The 20,268-nt window shown below is 47.4% G+C and overlaps 1 protein-coding gene across 3 annotated transcripts in view; it reads left to right on the forward strand.

The window, feature by feature from the left end:
• LOC146193889 (uncharacterized) overlaps positions 1 to 20,268 on the forward strand; it is a 397,134-nt gene that overhangs the window by 18,961 nt on the left and 357,905 nt on the right. The gene's annotated exons all lie outside the window — the stretch shown is intronic.

Raw genomic sequence — 20,268 nt, forward strand, 5'->3', positions numbered from 1 at the left:
ATCATTGTTCTTCCCGCTCTTGGGCCAGTGTTTTCTTTCCTTAATCCTTTCACTTTTTTTCATGGCTAGGGCAGAAGGATAAAAAATTCGACAGATTCAACCGTGCTGCTGTGAGGGCGCGGTAAAGGCGTACCAGAAGCGCCAAACGGCCCACAGCATCGATCTGTTGATTGTAGAAAAACTTCTTCCTCTTCAGGCATTTGGTTTCTCTATTTTTTTTTTTTTTTCTCTCTCCGTGCTATACATTTCCACGCCAGCAGCCAATGGGGACGAAAGGAGGAGGATGTGGGTTGCTTTTGTTCTGTCTCTACGAAGCCGGCAGTGCGAGTGCTGAGCGCACAGCGCGAACCCGCCCAGTTGATAGCGTTTTCTCCGATCGAACTCACATCGCGTATCGGTTTCCTCCGTGGCTGATTTCACTATGTGTGCCAAATCGCGTGACACGAGGTGTATTGGGGGGAATAGAGGACTCCGGGGAAGGAGGTTCTTTGTCTCCCAGGCAACGGGACCGAGTTATGCATACCGTGTTCCCGGAATTCACGCGAATGTTAGCAGAGACGCGCTTTAATTCCGTGCAGCACAGGGACACTTCCGCTCCTGCAATTTCGTCCAATCAGCGGAGTGAATGCGTTCGAAGTCTGTATTCATAAAGATTCCCGCTCGTCTTCTTTTGCAAACCGCTCTAGTTATAACCATCTTTCCTCGCCCAATTCTTCAGCCTAGAGGTTAACCAACCAGGCCTACACCTCCACGCCTTTATTGTTATCCAACATCTGCACGCAAGGAATGCATGCAGGCAGCCAGCATGAGCACGTCTGGCAACACGCCAACTTTTGACGGAGTGCATCTGCGGGGCGGCGAATGAAAATGAGCAGCTTTTAAATTCGGCTTCAGTTGACAAATTAACTCATCGAGAGCTATCTTTACTGGGAGTTAAAAGAGATATGAGCTGAGATGATGTTGAGATCCCTGTTTCGATTCTGCTCTCCCCCTATTGGCTGCCACACCGCCACGCTTGAGCTAATGCTTGTATCGGCTGTTCTTTTGCGGCGGATGTCTGCCGAGTGTCTCTATATAGTGCAGCTTCAGATTGGCCAGTTATTCAGTCATGAGCGTTAAGTGGCAAACGAGGCATGTGGTCCTTTGTGGTCGAAATATACTGGAGGCCGCTACTAAGGTGACCCTCCCATCCGATATGTGCAGAGTCGGCACGTTAAAACTCCTTAAACTTATAGTTTATATTTCAATACGAGAGTAAACACCTGTCTCAGGTACGGGCTATTAAAGAAATGTAAAATAACTCCTAAATGCACTAATACTTTGCATAATTCGTTGCATTTTTTTTTTTTTTTTTGCATCTGCATGCTGTAAAAGAGTGAACGAAGATGTACGATAAACGTTCTACTCGACTGAAAGCGCGTAGAAAGGGAAACTTTAACGGAGTTACACATTCGTAGATCATCGTTTTCGAAAGATAGAATGCAGAGAAAATAAATAACACCAACTGGAGATTCTCGACGGACATGCGTGCGCCATAATGCAAGAAAGAAATAAAGAAGTCGCGGCGAAAGCGCGTTTTACCGTGTTATCACGGTGTACTTTCTAACTAATCTTAGACTTGGTGGTTACCTTTACTAAACAGTAGTCAAAAGAGGCACCTGTAGGGAAATTGCAGCTGTTTCGTTCTGCAAGCTTCCCGACAGAAGCCGTTTCCAGGCTTGTCCCATTACATCTAAAGTTTTGCCCCGGTTAGTATGCAATACTTACGCAAATAAGGCACTTATGGACTGTTATTCTCTAGATGGATTGTTATTGTTTAGTTTACACATTACTAATCAGATCGGATGGTTAGAGGGGCAAAGTCAGGGGGAAAGGGAGCAGAATGGAGAGTAGAGCCACCGATTTGTTTTCATACCGAAATGTCGGCCCCTGCCTTCTTTAATAATTCACTATAATACTGCCCTCGCTACAACGATGCAGCGTGTTGTTTCCACTACGATGCGGCCACTGCTATGAATCAGATTTGCGTAGAGAATATATGTCTTGAACTTGTCATTTAGAATGAACGAGGGTCAGTTTCAACGCCTTCAATACAAATCTATTGGTGCGTGCTTCGAACATAATCTTTGACAGCGTTTTTCAATCGAGTGCCTCGCACTGGATAAGCAAAGCAGCATTGATTTGGCGAATAGCAACAACACAAAACAAAATAATGGAGGGGTCGCATAGAAAGGAGGTAAAATACGCACGTAGCCTACATGAATCGTATACACGTAAATATTCACTCAGTGCTTTGTCCTTTACCATCAAATTCAGTCCGTTCGCCGGTTATATATTTATGTCGACGCCTGTCCGAAGTGAAGTGTACATGGTGTATATTTTACCCTCGGGAGGAAATTGGTGAAGTCACGCACATGTGCGATATACATAGCTATTTGTATCATGTTTGTAAGAATCCCCCGGGCAACATGCAGCCTAACCCGGGGAAACATCGGCCTCAGTATATATAGCGCTCGCGTGTCCCAAGCCGAGCGTTGATTCGGTCGGAGGTTTTCCCTAGAGTGCGGAACCATTAGTCACATGGACTCGCACCTTCCTGCATAACGAAGGGTCGACACTAGAGCGACGCGCTACGGCTGAGTTTTCATCGCCCACTACGCGAGACAGCGCGACAGATTGCCGCGAGAAAGATGAGAGGACAAAGCGACGCTACGTATGTTCCTGAGTGAGGAAAAGATGCGAGGGAAAGAGAACGCTGCCCTTTTAAAGGGACTGTATTCTATGGACTGTCGATAGTGCTTGGCCCCAGGGCTGCGAACAGGGCAGCGGGCTGGCGACAGTGAGGCAGCCAATCGACCGACACCTCCGTGAAGAGAAGACGAAATAAATTCGTCACCAGCGGCGGTCTGACAACGTCGCGAATAAGAAGAGAGCCCCGCGTGACGTGCGGGCATCCGTCGTCACGAAGCTAAAGACGCCCGGAGATTACTTAACCGGCTCGTAAAACTTGAAGGGACGAGAGATATAAGACAGAAGATGGCGAAAGCCTGTATAGGAAGAAAGATTCGACGAAGCTCCGTCCTCTAGTCGCCTCCTGTATGCGCATTTCTTCTCATGCTGTTCATAAAGGATCTGGGATTGTCGCCCGCCGCGAACGATCGTCCCGGGTGTGGGGGAAAAAAAAAAAATACAGACGACTAGAAGCGAGCGACGGCATTCCTGCGTCTATACTTATTTTTCCTCTGTCGTCGTCCCTCTCGTTTCTTTTTAACCCGCCAGCAGCGCCTCGTAAAAACGGAGCGTAAAGAGAAGCGTCCCGAAAGAGGAGCTCAGCATTTCGTCGGGTCCTCATAGTTTAGCGCTTCAAGCCTCCTCCTATCAGGACGGAGCCTGGAAGATAAAATGCGGCGCCAAAGAAACGCGAGGTGTGAGCCGCCACGCTGCACACACGTTGCGTGCGTGCGTGTATACAGTATAGAGGGCGCCTTCTTCGCCATACTATGTATGTATGCACCCGGCAGTCACGCAGCTACTGGTATATACCGCTCATAAAACATATGCCTAAGAAGCGTTGCGTCCACGCCTTTTAGCGTGTACGTCGCACCCACACTGGCTTTTCTTCTTTGTCAGCCCTTTGGTGCCCGTTTCCTTTTATCACTTTTTTTTTTTTTTCAGCGCTCGTTCTGTCGTAAACAGTGCCGGCCATATAACGTATGCCAGCCAGCCACGCGGCAGATTTGGCTGTCGCGAGCGAATGAGCAATACTTTACTGGCATCCCTTTATTTTTGTCCTTCCCTCTTATTTTGTCTTATCATCTTGTGACTCTCTCCGTAACAAAATGGCTGGCTGCAGCCCCTTCGCTGTCCTCGTTAAACCGAAGAACCAGATAGCATGTTACCATTCTTCAGACTAAGAAGAAAAAGAGAGAAGCAGAAGGAAAGCACCGGCTTCCTTCGCAGATATTTTTTCTTATTTGTGTCGAATATACACTCCAGCATCGAATAGAGTCTCGCCTATTTCTCCTTTTCTTTTATTTGAATACGTGAAATTCGTTTTAGGGATAGGGTTAAAGTTCGGCTTTCCCGTGTGAGGTCTCCCGACGTCCACTCTGCCGGCGTTCGCTTCTCCTCTTTCTAAAGGCAGACTCCAGTGCTGTCGCGTACAGAGCCACCTGAAGCTCATTGATCGTCGGTTAGTCTTTTTTGTTTTGTTTTTATCCTGGTCAGTTTGGGAAGTGTCCGCAAGTTTTCTGCCTTCCGTTTCCTATTCCGAGCCCACTTATTCTTTTAGGTACTACCGAGGCGAGGCCTTCTGCAGACTTGTACCTGCACCTGTACTTTTACTTGTAACTATACTTCCCGGGTCTGGTGGCACCCTCTGCAAATGTTTCACGCTTGGGAAGGGCGAGTACCTTGCTGGAGGCGCTTTTATCTTTTAGAAAACCGTGGGAATTCGGCGGCACCAGGTCCCCTGCCTTATATACATCCGACAGTGTCGCAATAAGCAGAAGGTCTCCTAATAGGCCACGGTAAAAATACCATTTGAGGGAAGTTATTTGGGACAACCAGAACAGCATGGTTCCACAGTCCACAGTACGGGGACCAGACTGTGGGTCATTCAATATACTTAGCAGCGTGAACGCAAAGGCTCGAGAGCCCGCTCAAATTATTATTATTATTTATTTATTTTTATTTTATTTTATTTTATTTTAGTTTTTTATTTATTTATTTTCTTTTTTTTCCTAAATGAATTTCTTAATTGTGCGTTTATCCTGAAAACTATCCTTCGACTGAACATCAGCATAAGTATCTTTTCTGCCTTTCTATTCGTTGCAATAGGTATTTTCGAAACATTAAATGGTGAGCTTTTTTGAGGGCAGGAAGATATCAACGCCAGAGCGAAATTCCATTCCCGTCCTCGCTGTCAGCGTCATTCATCGAGCAAAATTTGTGGCATGCGAGGTTCTGTTATCGAACGGAACCATGCATCCTCACCTGTTCCGCTGTTTCCGACCCAACGCGTCTATCTACAGCCTTTTATAAAGCTCAGCTTGCTTCTCACGGACGCCAGAAAGCACACGTGCCTGCAGACACCCAATCGAGTCCGGAAGAACCGCCGGGAAACGCAAGAATGAGCCGGCGACGGAAGCAAAAGTATTTGCACTCTCTTCACTCGGGAGCTAATAACTTCGATGATTCGGAAGAGCTCGGCTGGCAAAGGCACCGCGCACGTCGATGCGGAAAAACGGGGAGAACAGTCGTCGTTTTCACGTATGTGCGAAAGCACACCGATTTGAAGGAACCATAAGCGCCTCCTTGCGAGGCGAAGCGGGAGACCGTCGGCGCTACCTACGCCGTGCTCTCTCGCAGGTATTTGCAGGAGGATTCTCTCAGATATTCCTCTGACCACCGCGCCTGTTCGCTACTCACGCCTTCTCTCCCTCAGGCCGTGTCTCCTGTTTCGTTCTGTTCAACCTCTGAGACGCCGGTGTGTGACTCATTTTGGTTTGCTGCTTGGGCGCCAACATCTGGTGGCTCTGCGGTAAGGTATTATGGATGGCGTCTCGGCTTCTAGCCATCCATAGCCGGTTTCTTCGGCCCCCGGGGAGCCCCGGCAAGGGAAGCGTGGGCCCCCGGTGGTCCCACACTCTGAATCAGAATTTATGAAAGCCCGCTGCGGCCCTCTCCGGCCTGTACACTCGATGCTCAGGTATAGTTGTGCTGCTGCTGCTGCTCCTCCTCCTGCCGTTGCTGTATCGGAAGTTTGGCTACGCAGAGCCCTTTCCGACAAACTGCAGCCTTATGCGTTGCTTACTTTTCTTTTATTCACGTTCCCTTGGATCTCGGCAGCACGGGCTAACCTCAAAGGACTGAGACGGACGAAAAACTCCGGTGCTGGCCGAACAGCCAGGTTCAGTAAATGAGCGTCTTATCTATCCAGATTAGTGAGACAGCTCACCGCATGGTGGCCGCGTGCTGAACCTCTCGCGAGGTCATTTGTCACGTCATGTACATTCGCGACAGTATTTAATTTTCTCAGTGACGTATGATAAACTAGCACGGAGCCGCACGCCGATGAGGGCAGACAGTCGCAGAACACCATTTACAAGTACGAGGCATAAAATTGACGGCTGGAGTAATCGATGCTGTGTCTATCATCTGTGGCGCTTACCCAGCTTTAAGCACCCGTTCCCTTAGGCTGACTACTAGGAAGAATGAGCTCAGGAGGTGGCGAAGCTTGGGTCGACCCACTCAAGACATAGCGACCACAGGGATCGGAAAGAGGAGGCTAAAGGCGTTCGACGGTGGCGGCTGAAAAACGAATTTCGCTTTTTCATACTTTAACCCTGTCTTTTACTTACAGTTCGCGCGTGAAAGACCCTTTATGCCTGGTAGCCACTGCAAATTTGCATAATGTCACGAAAGAAGCTGAAGCGGAGGCGCGTCAAAATCCCATGACGAAATTGAGTTCCCATCTGAGAACGGTTACACATACGAACTTCGAAATTTTATTCTCTCACTGTTTCTATATTACAGCCAGAACGAGCTGAATCTTAGGTGCGTACATCCTTTCTAATGCGAAATGTTAATGAAATCGACTAGCCCTGAAGTGACGCACGCAGCTGTGCTACTCGTCTCGAGATTCACTGGATGCGAGAAAAGAAAAAAGAAACTACAGAACGAATTAAATCAAAATTAAAAAATATATATAGAGAGAAGAGCAAAAAGCGTCCACACTGAACACTCCTGCGGGTATGACTGTTTAGTAGACCCATACCGTCATCAGTCGATAGCCGATGAGAAAATAATTTTTTGTCTATGAAAATTACGCAGCATTTCATGCATGGGTCCACGTGCTTTAAATAGCTTTACCACAGCATCATCCTTACGCAAGACTTGAATGTGCTGTGTTCTCGTGTGCCATCGATACGGCGCTACTGCAGGAGAGGTGAATTTCATCTTCCGTACGCATGCCGCAACCGCTCCGTCTCTGAGTCGAGGTCGTTCAGTTCTGATGCTTTAAGAGGTCGGATCAAGAGGGGAACGCTTGCGACAGTGCATCATCCTCGCTGACCGACTTCAATTTACCTGCCTTGCGCCACGAAGGCATCAGATCAAGAGACAACAGAAAATGAAAAAAAAAAAAAATGCAAAAGCATTAATGCCTATGCGCTCCACGGGAAAACAGAAAGCAGTGCACAACGAACAGCCTATGGGTATCTTGCGCAACACAACCATCTTTTACATGCTTGTGATCGCACACGTAATTTAGCTGCCCTCTCCAGGGTGATGTGTAAGTTCAAGTAAAAAGCAAATAGAAAAGGGAGAGAAGATAGAAAAACGCGCGTAGTTACGAAGAGTAAAGAGGAACTGCTCGAGTTGACAAAAATCCTCTTCGGTGTTGTGTCGAGATCCTCTCCAAAAGCCGCGGCGGCGCCTCTTTCATCAGCTCAAGACAAGAGGAGCTGAAACGCGCTCTCAAGAACGACGTCGTCGGGACAGCGAGTGGAGTGGAAAAAAACAAGAAAAGAAAGGGAAGAAGGCAGAGAAACAAAGGGAGAAACAACGACAGAGTTGAATAGACGGCGTCCCACGCTGCAAACAGCGGCCGCTTATATCGAGTGATGTTCTCAGTATATACACAGGGAGAAGGAGCCCGGCGCTGAACAACAATCGGCATCGGGGAAGGACATAAAACCGTTTCCAACAAGGACGAGAAATTGCATTACCGTGGAAACAACCGGACCGGAAAAAGAAGGTCGTCGTCGTCACAGGAAGCGAGGAGGAGTCGGGAGGCGCACGCTGCGGGCAGGGAAAATAACGGAACACGGAGGAGGGGAAGGAAGAGAGAGAGGATGATGAAATGGAGCAAGGTTTGCGAACTGGCGCTTCGAAGACCTGCGAGGAGGAAAGCAGTAGCGGCGCTGATTTACAGCGAAGACAAGAATGTAGGTATGGAATCACGCGGCTGTAGCCCTTGTAGAACCGTTACAGCGGCGTCGGGACCAGCAAGCAAAGAGAGCGATTTGGTGGGCATCGTTCGGCGTTCGCTTTGAGTTTTTCGGCCATTCAGACGCTGGCGATTGCGTCCGTGCACCACGCGGTAACAAGCATTTAGAGACTGTCGCGGAGACCGCGTACGCTAAGCCGCTTTTTTCAGTTAGCGCTGTGCAGCTGAGGGCTGGAGGCGTTATGCACCTCGTTCGTTCAGTCCTGTCGCACGGAGAGAGAGAGAGAGGGGGGGATGGTCTTTTTTTTTTTTTTTTTTTTTTTTTGAAGGTGCGTGCCGCGATGTAGAGGAAGCCACTCTCGCTAAAGACACAGACTGCAGCCGTGCCAGACAGGCTGCCGAGATCATTATACAACGAAAAGCCAGACCCGCCACCGAAAAGCTTACCTAGTACGGAAGCGAGCCAAGATCGAAGCTGCAGCAGAGACTGCGGCCGATGGCTTACACTCGTGAAGCTTTGTTCAATGATAATTTAACCTCTATAGCTTCTTTATAAAAATTAAGACGCACACTAGTGAATTTTGTAATTAGTTGTTAAATTCCTTATTCTGGCACAAACGCGCCTTGCGGTTATGGCGCAGAGACGTACACCTGCCTTCCAGACCCTTTACGTGGCGCCACATAATCACACTTCCTTTACACTAAGACGCTCGTGTAACCTCTACTTCATAATCATTCTTGGTTTCTAGTGATGAATTTGGTATTCTGGACTACCTTCGCATGGGCATGAAACAGACATGACATTGAAAACCCACTGTCGCAATCCACTGAAGAGTCATCGAAAGAGTTATATATTTGCGTTGCTATTTTCTTTTTCTTTCTTTCTTTCTTTGTTCCTTTCTATTACAGAAAGCCGGAGCGAAAGCTAAAGGCTACAGAGCCTGACAAAGGCTTCCGCTCCGGATGACGTTCAGCGTGCAGTTTGAAAAAACGTATACAAAACATACAAAAGAGCACTTCGAATCATAAACATAACGCGCAAATACAGAAATTTGATTGCATGAAACTGAGTTGGCATTTTATTGCGGATTGCTATGTAATAAACCAACTGCAATTAATGAAGCAGATGAAACATACCGCTGTAGACGATATCAATAAAACCGTTTGTTGAACTTAGTGATACAGTATAGAACACTTGCAAAAATAATAAAGAAAAGCACATGTAACCTCTGTTACAAAAAACACAAAACAAAAAATTAAACTAAATTAAATTTAATGAAAATTAAATTTTTCAACTAACCAGCCTTAACCGGAGCTGTTCCGACTGTTTCGTGAGCACAAGATCATCATCTCAGTTTGTACAAAAAGCACTAACGAAGTATTGTCTTATGTGGTTCACTACAGATAACCGCGCCGCCACCCAGAGCGATCTGCGTGACGCGAATCGCACTGGAGGGCAGTCGAACTACTTCGATGTCGCGGTCGCTTTATTCTGGCGCGTGATGCAGAGTGCATCCTCCTCTCAATGGGCCGCTTAGGATGTGGCATCATCGCAGACGGAGGCGCACGCGTTCGCTCTTCCTAGCCAACGACCCGGCAGAAGACGCCGGCGCGTGATGAGTCTGCCGGCGCGACCGGAGCCAATCAATGGGGAGACCGCGCAGCCGACGCCGGCTCTTGTGAAGGCCTCCAAGCAACGTTAGCTGGCGGCGACAGAGATGGCCCAGATCGGAACTTGCCTGAATGCGTTGCAGCGCTGGGTGCGTGAGGGTTAAGTTTGTTCGTGTGACCTCGAGGGAAGAAAGTTTCGGCGTGCACGGGGCCTTCCTTCGGTGCGTGTTGTGTGCGCGACAGCACACCGGATGGCTCTTGGTGTCCGATTGTGCGTGCGCGTACGAGGACCTATTTTGCTTTGCGTCTGCTAAGCGCAGGCTCTCTTTCCTGTTTATTCCAGAAGGCTTCGCGTTAGGGGACACTCGATCACCGGTCCTTCCCGTAGTTACATACACGGCTCTTGAGTGCATGTGGCGGAGATAAAATGAGCAAAATGCGATAAGCACGTGTTTACTGAGCGCTAATTTCCTTGAGCTTGCCTTTTTTTTTTTTTTTTTAGCCCATATTGCGGAAATCCGCGCGAGAATTTCGAGATGCCGAGATCATCGTTGAGCAATCTGCTCTTATGCACGCAGCACCAGAAAATCTTCACGCAATTTTTCATCTCTGGCCTTTTCATTTCCCGGGATACGAAGCAGAACAAAGTTTGGACAAGCTTGACCATAATATCCTGCACCCCATCAATTCCCAGACTGGCGTCCAAAAAGTTTTGCAACACCCTCTTGTCTTTTCTTTTTTTTTCACTCTGCTTAAAGAGAATAAATATCGACAGGAATTATTGTTTGAGCAGCCTTCTAGCAACAGCATAACCTTCAGTAGCACAATGCCAATTATTGTACCTCGAACTCGAAATAGAAGCTTAGCCGACTAGTTCTACCGATCCTTGGTTTTCAGCTTCCCGGCCTGAATTCAGCTCATGATTGAGCAAAAAGTAAATTTTAATGAGAGAGAGAGAAGGCCAAGCATGTCTCATGAATCTCTCGCGCATGCCTCACGGATGTCTCACGGATGTCTGCAGCTGCTAGTTGGGGCTGCCATCGCGGTATGCCAAGTGAGGGTAGTGCTTGTCTACCGTTGAAGACAATAGTTGAACAGTGCAAATTGTGATGAGGCCAGAAATTATAGTCAGATGCGCAGCACCAGTGAGGTGATCATGCTGAGGATTTAGACAAGCTGTGTACGTACATTGGCCTTCAAAATGCGGTTATAATCGAGTGTGGGAATTGCGCCTACTGTTGAAGACGAGGATGACAGCGTGTGGCGCCAGAACAATCGTCTGTGGAAATTTCCTCACGGGCAGAGGCATATTATTTTCTATTACTTTTGGGTAGCCTCACCATAATATATGTGGATATTTCCTTGTATATGCCACTTCACCTTGTCCAATCGCCACATGGGGCTAAGTGCCTTGTTTCAAGAGGCCAATAAGAAGGAAAAGCGTGTTGCACCAGCTTCGCCACCGAAACTGACCACCGGCAGGTTCGACATGGCTCAGGCCAAGCCTCAAGACGAAATCGATCTCTGCGAGATGGCGCGTCCATCGTTGGCTTTGGTGGCATTCACTGTGAGGCGCAGCCAGATATGTTTTTCGAGGAGGGCTGGTTCCTGCGTCGTCACTTCCGTATAGAGCAACCTGCCACGAGTTTCCTGTCAACAACCTGTCACCTCTCAACTGCGCCATGAAATGCATTGTTAAACCTTTAGTTAGACCTTTAGTCTAATTTATCAAATGCAGAACTGAATGGCCAGGCATGCAATTAACTTTAGTTTGAACGCGCGTAGTCTCCCTGACGGACCTGTAGGTGGAAAGGTTACCTGCAGTTCTCTCCAGTGGGCCTGCATCACTCAGGTGTTACGAACAGACGGGGAATTTCAGACCGACAGACCAGCGCCAGTTGCTATAGCGGGCCCACAGGATAGAGGTTGCACATGGACAAAGAGCTCCGCTCAGGAAGACAAACATAATAAAATTTTCTCCTTCTCCTCCGCAGGAGCACGCACAATAATTAAAAGCACCTAGACACAGCACGAACAAGTGCTCCGAGAGAAAGAAGCCAGCGGCGTCAGTGGCCTTGCAGATGCTGTGCAAGTGTCGTCGTTGTTATTGTTTTTGCCGTCATTAAAATGGTACATAGACACAAGCGGGATTGGCCATTACCAGGCGGCTTACAGTTTCTTACATTCCATACTGCAGAACTTAGACTAGAAATTTGAGCGAATTCGGCTTACTGACAGAGATGGTTGAGGCTGGTACTGGGGCTTACTCAGCTTTAATTTGTGAGATTAAAAAAAGAGAGAGGAAATCATAATTAGGAACAACAAAAAGAGAGTATCCAAAAATAATGGAACAAGGATTATAAAATCCAGTTATGATGGAAAACGTTTTGATTTCTATAGAAGGAAATTTAGCATGAGAGCCAACATTCCCATCGGCACGTCCCAGCATAGAAAAGCGCCAAGAGACAGAACAACCGCTGAAAACAAGCGCAAACTAAGACGTTTCTAACAACCGCCTCCTAAGCGATGTGTCCTTTATGCATATATAGGACCTGGCTGCTTTGTCAGCTTGTCTGACAGTGTGGCTTATCTCGTTTGAGTGCGGTCCGATGTACGACTTTAGAATAGTCTCAATGCACCTTTCGCGTTTTTACTCGCGCCGAGATGTCTTCTTGAGCGTGAAAAACGCACTGTGTAGACAAAGTTCAGATTTCCGGCGCCATTGGTTGTTTTGATCTACGGTGTATGACAGTACGAAAAACATTCGTGGGGCGATGAAGATCCTTCCCATGGCTACTCCTCTGCGTGACTTGTGCAAGACGCCGCTCTGAAAACTCAGCGCTTCGATGTTTTGAGAGACAAACGTTCGGAAATTAGCGTTCGAAGCCATGACTTCGCTCGTAATTTGTTTCATTGAATCCTCTTGGTTCCGAGGCCGGGAATTTCTCTTGATGTATACACGTGAAGTTTTAAGTAAGGCGACTTCTATTAGAATTAAAGAATAGAAGAACAGGAAAAAATATAGATAATTTTTGTTGATTACTTTTGCGTGTTTATGTTCTGGAGAAGCTTTGTTGAAACAATCATGCACCGAAAAAATTAAGGAAACTAAATTCAAACCGTAGATCGTAGCCTATTGAGCTTTTTGTGGCACTTTCCACTTTGGTCAGCATCCATGAAAGCGCTGCGTCAGAGTCATGCAAAAAAAGAATATATGATAGGCCCCTAGCAGATCATAGGACGTCCCAACTTTTTGCCTGCTGACGGCTCCTTCAGTCCCAAAACGACGTTCAATGTGTTTTTAATGTTATTCAATACCGTGCACTTGCGGCGTTAGGCAGAGTGCCGCCCCATCAATCTTAAAAGAAAGGGAAGAATGAAGAAGAAAAGAAGAAGGCAGGGCGCATCGGAAAGAGGAAGTCGGTGCCGAACAAACAACGTTCATGGCCCACAAGCGTCGATCGGGGCTTTTTATTTTTCTTATTCTCTTCTTCTGCCCCGCCTAAACTTCCTGGAGTGCGCTCTTTCGCTGATACAAAGGACAGTATATAGCTGAAGCGAACAAGGAAAGAAATGGAGTGAAGGGGGATAAAAGTCCATCACTAAATCGAAGCCGGGAAAAAGCGAATGGATAAATGAGGCGGCAGTGGAAGCTGAGGAGCTAAGAGCGGAAGGGGGAGAGGGGGGCCATCTCGATCGGGTTGCGCGCAATTATTACAGGCCCGTTAAAGAAAAGTCGCGTCCTCTTCGTCGTCGAACCGCCACCGGAAAACTTGGTCAGCAGCGCGAACAGCCTCTTCGGCGGTAACTGTTCTTTCCTTCGCTGTTTGTTTGTGCATCACCCCTTCCTCCTGTTTCGCTCGCTTTTCAGCATTGCCTCCCCTTCTGGCAAAGCCCTGTTTGACTGTCTCCGGTTTTATTCCATCGTTTCTTGTCGTCTCATTCGTCTTGTCTCGGAGTTTCGTTGTCACTTGTTTTCTTTTACCGCGCGCGGCGGTCTGCGGCGCGAGCAGCGAAGTTGCATCGGCGGTGCTGCCGCCATCGGTGAACCGGAACGTCTGCTTGCATGGGCTTGTTTTCGCGCACCACCGGTTCATCCACGATCGCGGCGGCACGCCGCTCCGAAACCAGGCGCCCTCTCGACAACACTAGTCTGTATGAGGAGATGGAAAGAATGAAAGAGGCAAGCAATCCACGAGAGGCGGTCGCGTTGCTCCGCACGCGCGCACACGCCATACGCTTACGCGAATGCAACGACTTTAATAACGGCCATCCATAAGATGCACTGCCGGGCTGCCGGCGCGCACTCGTATATAGGAGGAGCCGTTCACAATCAAACTTTTTCCGCGGTGCAACTAGGGGCAGACTTCATTTCCGTGCTTGCGTTGCTTTCCATTTTGCATTTTTCGACGCGTTTAGTATACGCACACCTCTCCGTCGGGGGCTGCAGTGTACTTAAACCTCTCCTGCCATGAGTTTTTTGCTTTATTTGCTTGGATATTTCCTCCCCTCGTACGCCGGGTCATACGATCATCCGACCATAAAACTGCCGCACGCGTTCCCGGCCGAGTTTCTCTTTTTCGTGCGTTATTGCCGACCTCTCGAACTTGACTCTTTAGACTCCCTTGTTTTATTCGCATTCCTCTCTTTCTCGTTAGCCGTTGCTCCGCGCTGCTGCCTCTTTCCATTCTTCGCTGTCTTCTTCGAAAGACTTACTCGATCTTACGCAAGCCCTTTGTGTACGGGATTAAACTTTTCTCGCGATTTTTTTTTTTTCGCTGCTCGGAAACCGGTCGTTCGCATAACACGTGCTTGCCTGGCAAAACACACATTAGCGGATGGTGCTAGGGAAGCAGGTGCTAATAAAAATAGAGAAATGTTTGTAGAATGGTGAAGGAGAAAGGGATGTTACCCTCGAGCGAATTACTCCAGGAGCAGAAAAGGTCCTAAAGACGGTTACATTGTACAAAAGCGGCCATTGTATTTCTTTGTCTTTCTATCGCTTGCTCCTTCGATCACTTATGGACTCCAGTCTGAAGAACAAAAAAAAAAAAAAAAACGAACGAACGATCTAAAACGCGCCTGGCAGCAAATAGGATAGAGTGGGGTGAAAAGCCGAACTTTTCCTCCCAAGCCTGTAAAAAGAGGAAGATGTGGCCGTAAGTTCGTTTTGTTTTTCGGTGCCTGGAGCTTTCTCGTTTTTTCTTTTGCTTCACACTGCACGCGTACAAGTACGAGAGATCAATGGGTGGCTGGAGGCAGGTTGGGTCTGAAGATGCGCTCCATGCTGCTGTCTATCTCGACTTCTCCTTCTGTTCTTCCCCTCTTTCTCTCCATCACGAGGCAACAAAGTCGTTCTTTCCTGATCCGTCCGTCGTTGGCATCGGTGATCCGTGACAGAGACACGTCGCTCGCAGGCCGTCCTCCCAAAACAGTGAGGCGCGTCTGATGCTGGAGGGGAAAAAAAGAAAGAAGGAAGAAGCCTACATGAGGGTGGCAGAAGAGGATAGCGAGCAGATAGCAGTGTGCTCTTCCCGTATTCGTTTTCTTTTTTTTTTCTGCGCATGTAAAAATGTAAAACTCCACCGTGTAAACACGCTGTGGTGCGAGACTTCACTGCAAGATCCTTCTTGTTCGTTCCTTACATTTTTTTTTTTTTTCTGGCAGCGCTCAGCACACACACAAAAAATTCTGAACTAGAAAGTAGACTAAGAAAAAACCTGGGCTGGCATTCTGAGATATTTTTGCTTATTTTGCTCATTTGCCTCCGAATTCTTCATGGAGAGCAAATCATCCCTTTTTTTTTTTTCAGCTAGTGTGCACATAGCGTTTATTACTTTTCGTCCTTCTCTTCCGGCTGCTGACCCTTTGGTTTACGTCTTCTTTCTATATTTTAGTGAGGCTATGAACTTTTATCATCAAACAACAACTACAGTAGTTGGTACTTGTCACGGTAATGGCAGTCCCAGCCAATATCATTTTTGGGTCACACTGACGTAACTGCGGGCTTACAGCCGTATAGGCTGTCTTCGGAGACTTTGACTGCGGGTTCACGGCGTAATCCTACTGTGGGTTGCGGTAAATAATATTATAACGATAGAGGGGAAGAGGCTCGGAATGAAATCTCGGTTTGCCTACTCAACGATTCTGCACGCACCATGCATTGCACAAAAAAAAAAAGAAGAAAAAAAAAGAAACCCAGTTTTCACGGTGCAGCGGCCGGTGCCCGGAGCTTTTTGCATATTAAATTTTGTGTTCACATTTTTAACGGTTCATTTCTTCACTGTAAATAGATCGAAGCAAAAATGCCCACTTATAGCCTCGATGCACGGTCGATAAAACACAAAGGCATGCGCGTTTTTGCGAGACCTTATGGAAAGGGCCATAAAGCTAAACTTCCTCCTATAAAGCCGTCTCTGTGACCCAATAGGCACGTGCAAAATCAGCACAAGAGGAACTTAAGCACTTCGATTTACAGCTCGCACGCAGTGCTAAATGGGTTTCTGCAAGCTCTGGACACGCTTCATGTTCAGTTTGTCCGTATTTTTCGTTCTGATAAGATTTTATGAGAAATATCTGCAGTTGTACAACAACGTGTAACCCCCCTCCCTCTCTTTATCTGCTATTCGCGAAGCTGATGCGATGTTCCTAACAGAGCATCCGCAATCGCAAGCATTAGCATATGTACATGGCAATGATAGCTTATTTATTCTTATCATTGCGGCATTGAAGATGTGAAATAACTATGCAAATCGTTTCTTTTTCTATTTCAGTTTGTGCCTTGAAATTTTATGCCAGGAAATCAACACGAAGGCTAACGTAATTATAGAGCTCGGTTCGGGCGGTGCGCAATAGCGATCTCTCAACGGTATAGGGCCCCGCAATTTCTTTCTCTTCAGTGGTTTTGAGTCAGCGAGTTAAACGGTAATTTCGGCTAAGAAGTGTGCCCGAACGCAACTTACAGGTAACGCAAACCCGCGGAAGGCGGAACAAGGTTACGTCATACCCCAACAATCGGCTGTGTTTACGACTGGTTTTACGGTTATTTGGAATAAAGACCTCCATGCATAAAACAATGGGAACGAATATGTTGGTAATTTATTACAGGGTTATATATATATATATATATATATATATATATATATATATATATATATATATATATATATATATATATATATATATATATATATATATATATATATATATATATATAGGTAATAATTGAAGTCGAACGTATACGTATTTTGACGTTTCAGTCTATATCGTTAATCCATTTCGCCACCGAAGGTTTTCTTTTTTTTTTTTTTTTTATTGCATAGCAATAGTTCGAGCCCGACCTGTCATACACAGTTGCACCAGCATCGAGCTCTCATTTGGCCCGCAGATCAGACTTACGGGAGACAGATGCATGCATCAAGCAAAGGTAAACAAGCAGGGGACAATCCTGCGCAGCATGTACCCCCCGCATCATGCATACTGTATATCACACTGTTCTCAGAACAGAGATTCGGTGAACGTGGTGGCTCTGCGTGGCGACCTGTCATGCGGCTCTTGCATGGAAGCACCGACAATGGCGGGTTTTAATTGCGCTTTAATTGCGTTTTAACGACATTTCTGCTAATTGTCACTAGGTGACGTTGCTCAGAGGACCCTACCTCTGTGAAAACGGAATCATGCATCGGCGGTGAACCGCGTCGCCGTCGATGGCGGTGTAACCGAGAGAAAAAGAGTCACGGATAAAAAAAAATATAAAAAAAAGGAATCGCAGAAGAAGATAGAGAAGAACTACGAGTTCTGCATTGCTCGCTTATCGGCAGCATGCGATAGTTTGCACCACAGATTGTCCGCGCACTCACAGCATTGCCTTATAATAGGAACAAGAAGATGTGAGTGACGCAACGGATGCTTGCCAACCGAGCTGAGGTTCAGCGCCGACGAAGCCAGAATTCAGATGTGCGCACCGCCGAATCAGCGGTTAAAGGCCGCCGCTGTGTGGGCTTGGCCATTCGCGCCGCCGAAGCAGAAGATCATTGCCAGCGCCGAGAGGACCCTTCATGCTCCAATTGCTTGTAGTAACAAATTGCTTAACCAATTGCTTAGCCTATATATTGGTATTTATTTCTCTTTACGCACTGTGGGAACTCTTCCTTCCTCCAGGAGACCAGATACCCACAACAGCCGACAGGCGTCTGCAGGTGGGGACATAAATATGGGTTAAAGGGACTAATTACTGTACTAGGCATGCAGGTAGTAATTACTTGGGGTTTTTGACTACTAGTTCTTCTAGACCGAATCGAATGCCAGTAATGCAGCTCTCCCATCTATTCAGATACAATAAACCTAATCGAATACGAATGGGATATTTCTTTCGAAAATTCGTCATTTGCACGGACATTTAGATGAAGCTAGAGGTGGCGCTTCAGTGCTGCGTAATAACAGCTTAAGAAGTTAAGCTACAGCTGTTGAACGGCAACTCAATATGCGTGTTTTGTTTATTTATTCATCTATATCAGATTCGGGTATCCTATTAAAACTTCGCTGTTTTGCTCCTGTCCCTGATCATGTGCATTCGGCAAACTTGTCCTGCGTAAATCGATTTTAAAGATTGAGGTTTCCGTGTGCTCCGTTTAGGTCTCTTTACTACATCGCAAACATTGCATCTCACGTCAATTTTGGGTAGAACAACTTTTGAGTCTTGTTTAGCTCGTCTTGGCCAGTCATGTAATATTAGAGCCGGTGCTAATAGCCATGGCCTCGGACTGACTGCTTCCAGATACGGGGCGGACTACTGAGTAAAGAAGGCGAAAACTGCAGGCTTATAGAGGGACTTTCTTACGCCGGTAATTGAGCACACGGTGCCGCTGAAAAGGTCAACGCCATCCAGCGGAATCTTGTTAGCCTTTTATTGGAAGCCCTTAAGAGAAAAAAAAAAGAAAAAAATGTTCGCCTCTGAGTTACATCATAATAGTGTTAAGAGACCGCACTAGGTTCAGCGAAAGTGCCTACAGAATGACTTTGTCCAATAACTTCCAAATTCGTTTTTTTTATTCTTTTTTAGGTTACATAGAGCAGTGAATGAAGTAAAATGCAAAATCCAAAGCTACTAAGAATTATTCGTACAAGCACAATGTAACATGTAATCGCAAAAGTAAAAGGAGCAGAAGGAAACCGTCAGCCTAGCAATCTGAGCACATAGAATAAGAACCGAAAACAAATAGCGTGGGACCGTATAGCGTTCTATAGCTGGCTTATTTGCTTAGGGCCCCCAATATAGTGTGAATATTTTGCGCAGTCGACAGAATTCGCGCTCGTCTACGAAAAGGTTACAGCACTTCTCCAAAGCACATCCAACAGGCTGATGGCGAGAAAGCGTCGCGCCGCCCCGCTGTAGGCGGGCAGTGTCCCAAGCTGGGTCCAGCTACTGGTGCCGTAATGACGCTAATTGACGCAACACGGCGCTGCTATCTGTGTGCACTCCTGCTTTCCTTCTTTTTTTTTTTTTTCCCCGTCTATTTTCATCATGGTTTTCACCCGTTTGCTTAGCCGCCAGAGTGCAGGCAAAGTGCCCCCCCGGCTATGGCGGCCGCGTCAAAGGGAAACCTTTATTCGTTAGTCCTTCCCGCTTGTGTCTCCGTTTGTAGGCTCTGGCTCGTTACAAGTGTGCAGTGTCGTGGAAGCCAGAGCTGGTGTCAGCGAATCGGAGTTCAATTCGCAAAGCAGCTCAAACGTGAGAAAATTCGGTAATTGGCTGACTTCTCCACTTTGACGTTCAGCGCCTGTCTTCTGACGTGGAAACAGTGCTGTCTCGTTTATTAGACGATCCCAGCGCTGCGGTGTAGCTTCCGCAATGATGCACGCTTTTAACGAGGCGAAATGCTTCTTTCTGCGTGCCTCTCCCTTTCTGGTGTGTCTCCACTCTCTCAAGCAGTCGCGGGACAATTACGACCGCGCCAAATTCCAGCCAGCAAGCAAGTCATGAGGGACCGCGACGCGCCGTTTCGTTAGTTCGACGGCGTGAGAATCGTCGCCGCATCGACGGAGTCGCCGTCGTGATTTGCGAGCTGTCGCTCCAACTCCATTCGCCGCGCGCGCGTGCTCGCTTCGCACGAACAAACAGGCAAGATGCGCGGCGGCTGGGAACAAACGCGCTGCAAACGAGCAAACAATGCTGTCCCGAAGGAAGAAAACGCGCCGCGAGTGTTGGGTAAATAGAAAAGCGAAATCCCGCCGGCCGCGCTCTCAACCAGAACTGCGGAAAGGAAATTCAACCAGGCTTTTGCGCGCGTTCGCTTCGTACGTCTTGTCGAGGGAGGCAGAGCAACGAAGTAAGGAACAAAGGAACGAGGAAAGAACTGAAGACGAAGAACGATAGAGCCGAAAGAGAAGAACGCAGAACCATTGGGAAAGAGAGAAACGAAGGGAAGGCGTGTGGAACCGGCACGTTGCGCGTCCCAGCAGCAGCGGTGGCGTGAATTATTATTTGCGCGTCTCTTTAAGCCCGAGGCGTGTCAGCGTCCGAAGCGCCGGAGTGACATGGCGCTCGGAGCGGATAATGAACGTCAACTGGCGAGACGGGAAAACGCGCAAGTCCCGAAAGGGGGTTCTGCGTTTGCGACGGGCCGCAAGTCGCGGGTTCGCGTCCGAGGTGAGAGAAAAAAAAAGAAAGATGAAAGAATGCTCCATTCACGTACCCTCCCCTACTC

This window comes from Amblyomma maculatum, chromosome 4 (assembly GCF_055883805.1).
Source record: "Amblyomma maculatum isolate TAMU_Amacu chromosome 4, ASM5588380v1, whole genome shotgun sequence".
Classification (NCBI taxonomy): domain Eukaryota; kingdom Metazoa; phylum Arthropoda; class Arachnida; order Ixodida; family Ixodidae; genus Amblyomma; species Amblyomma maculatum.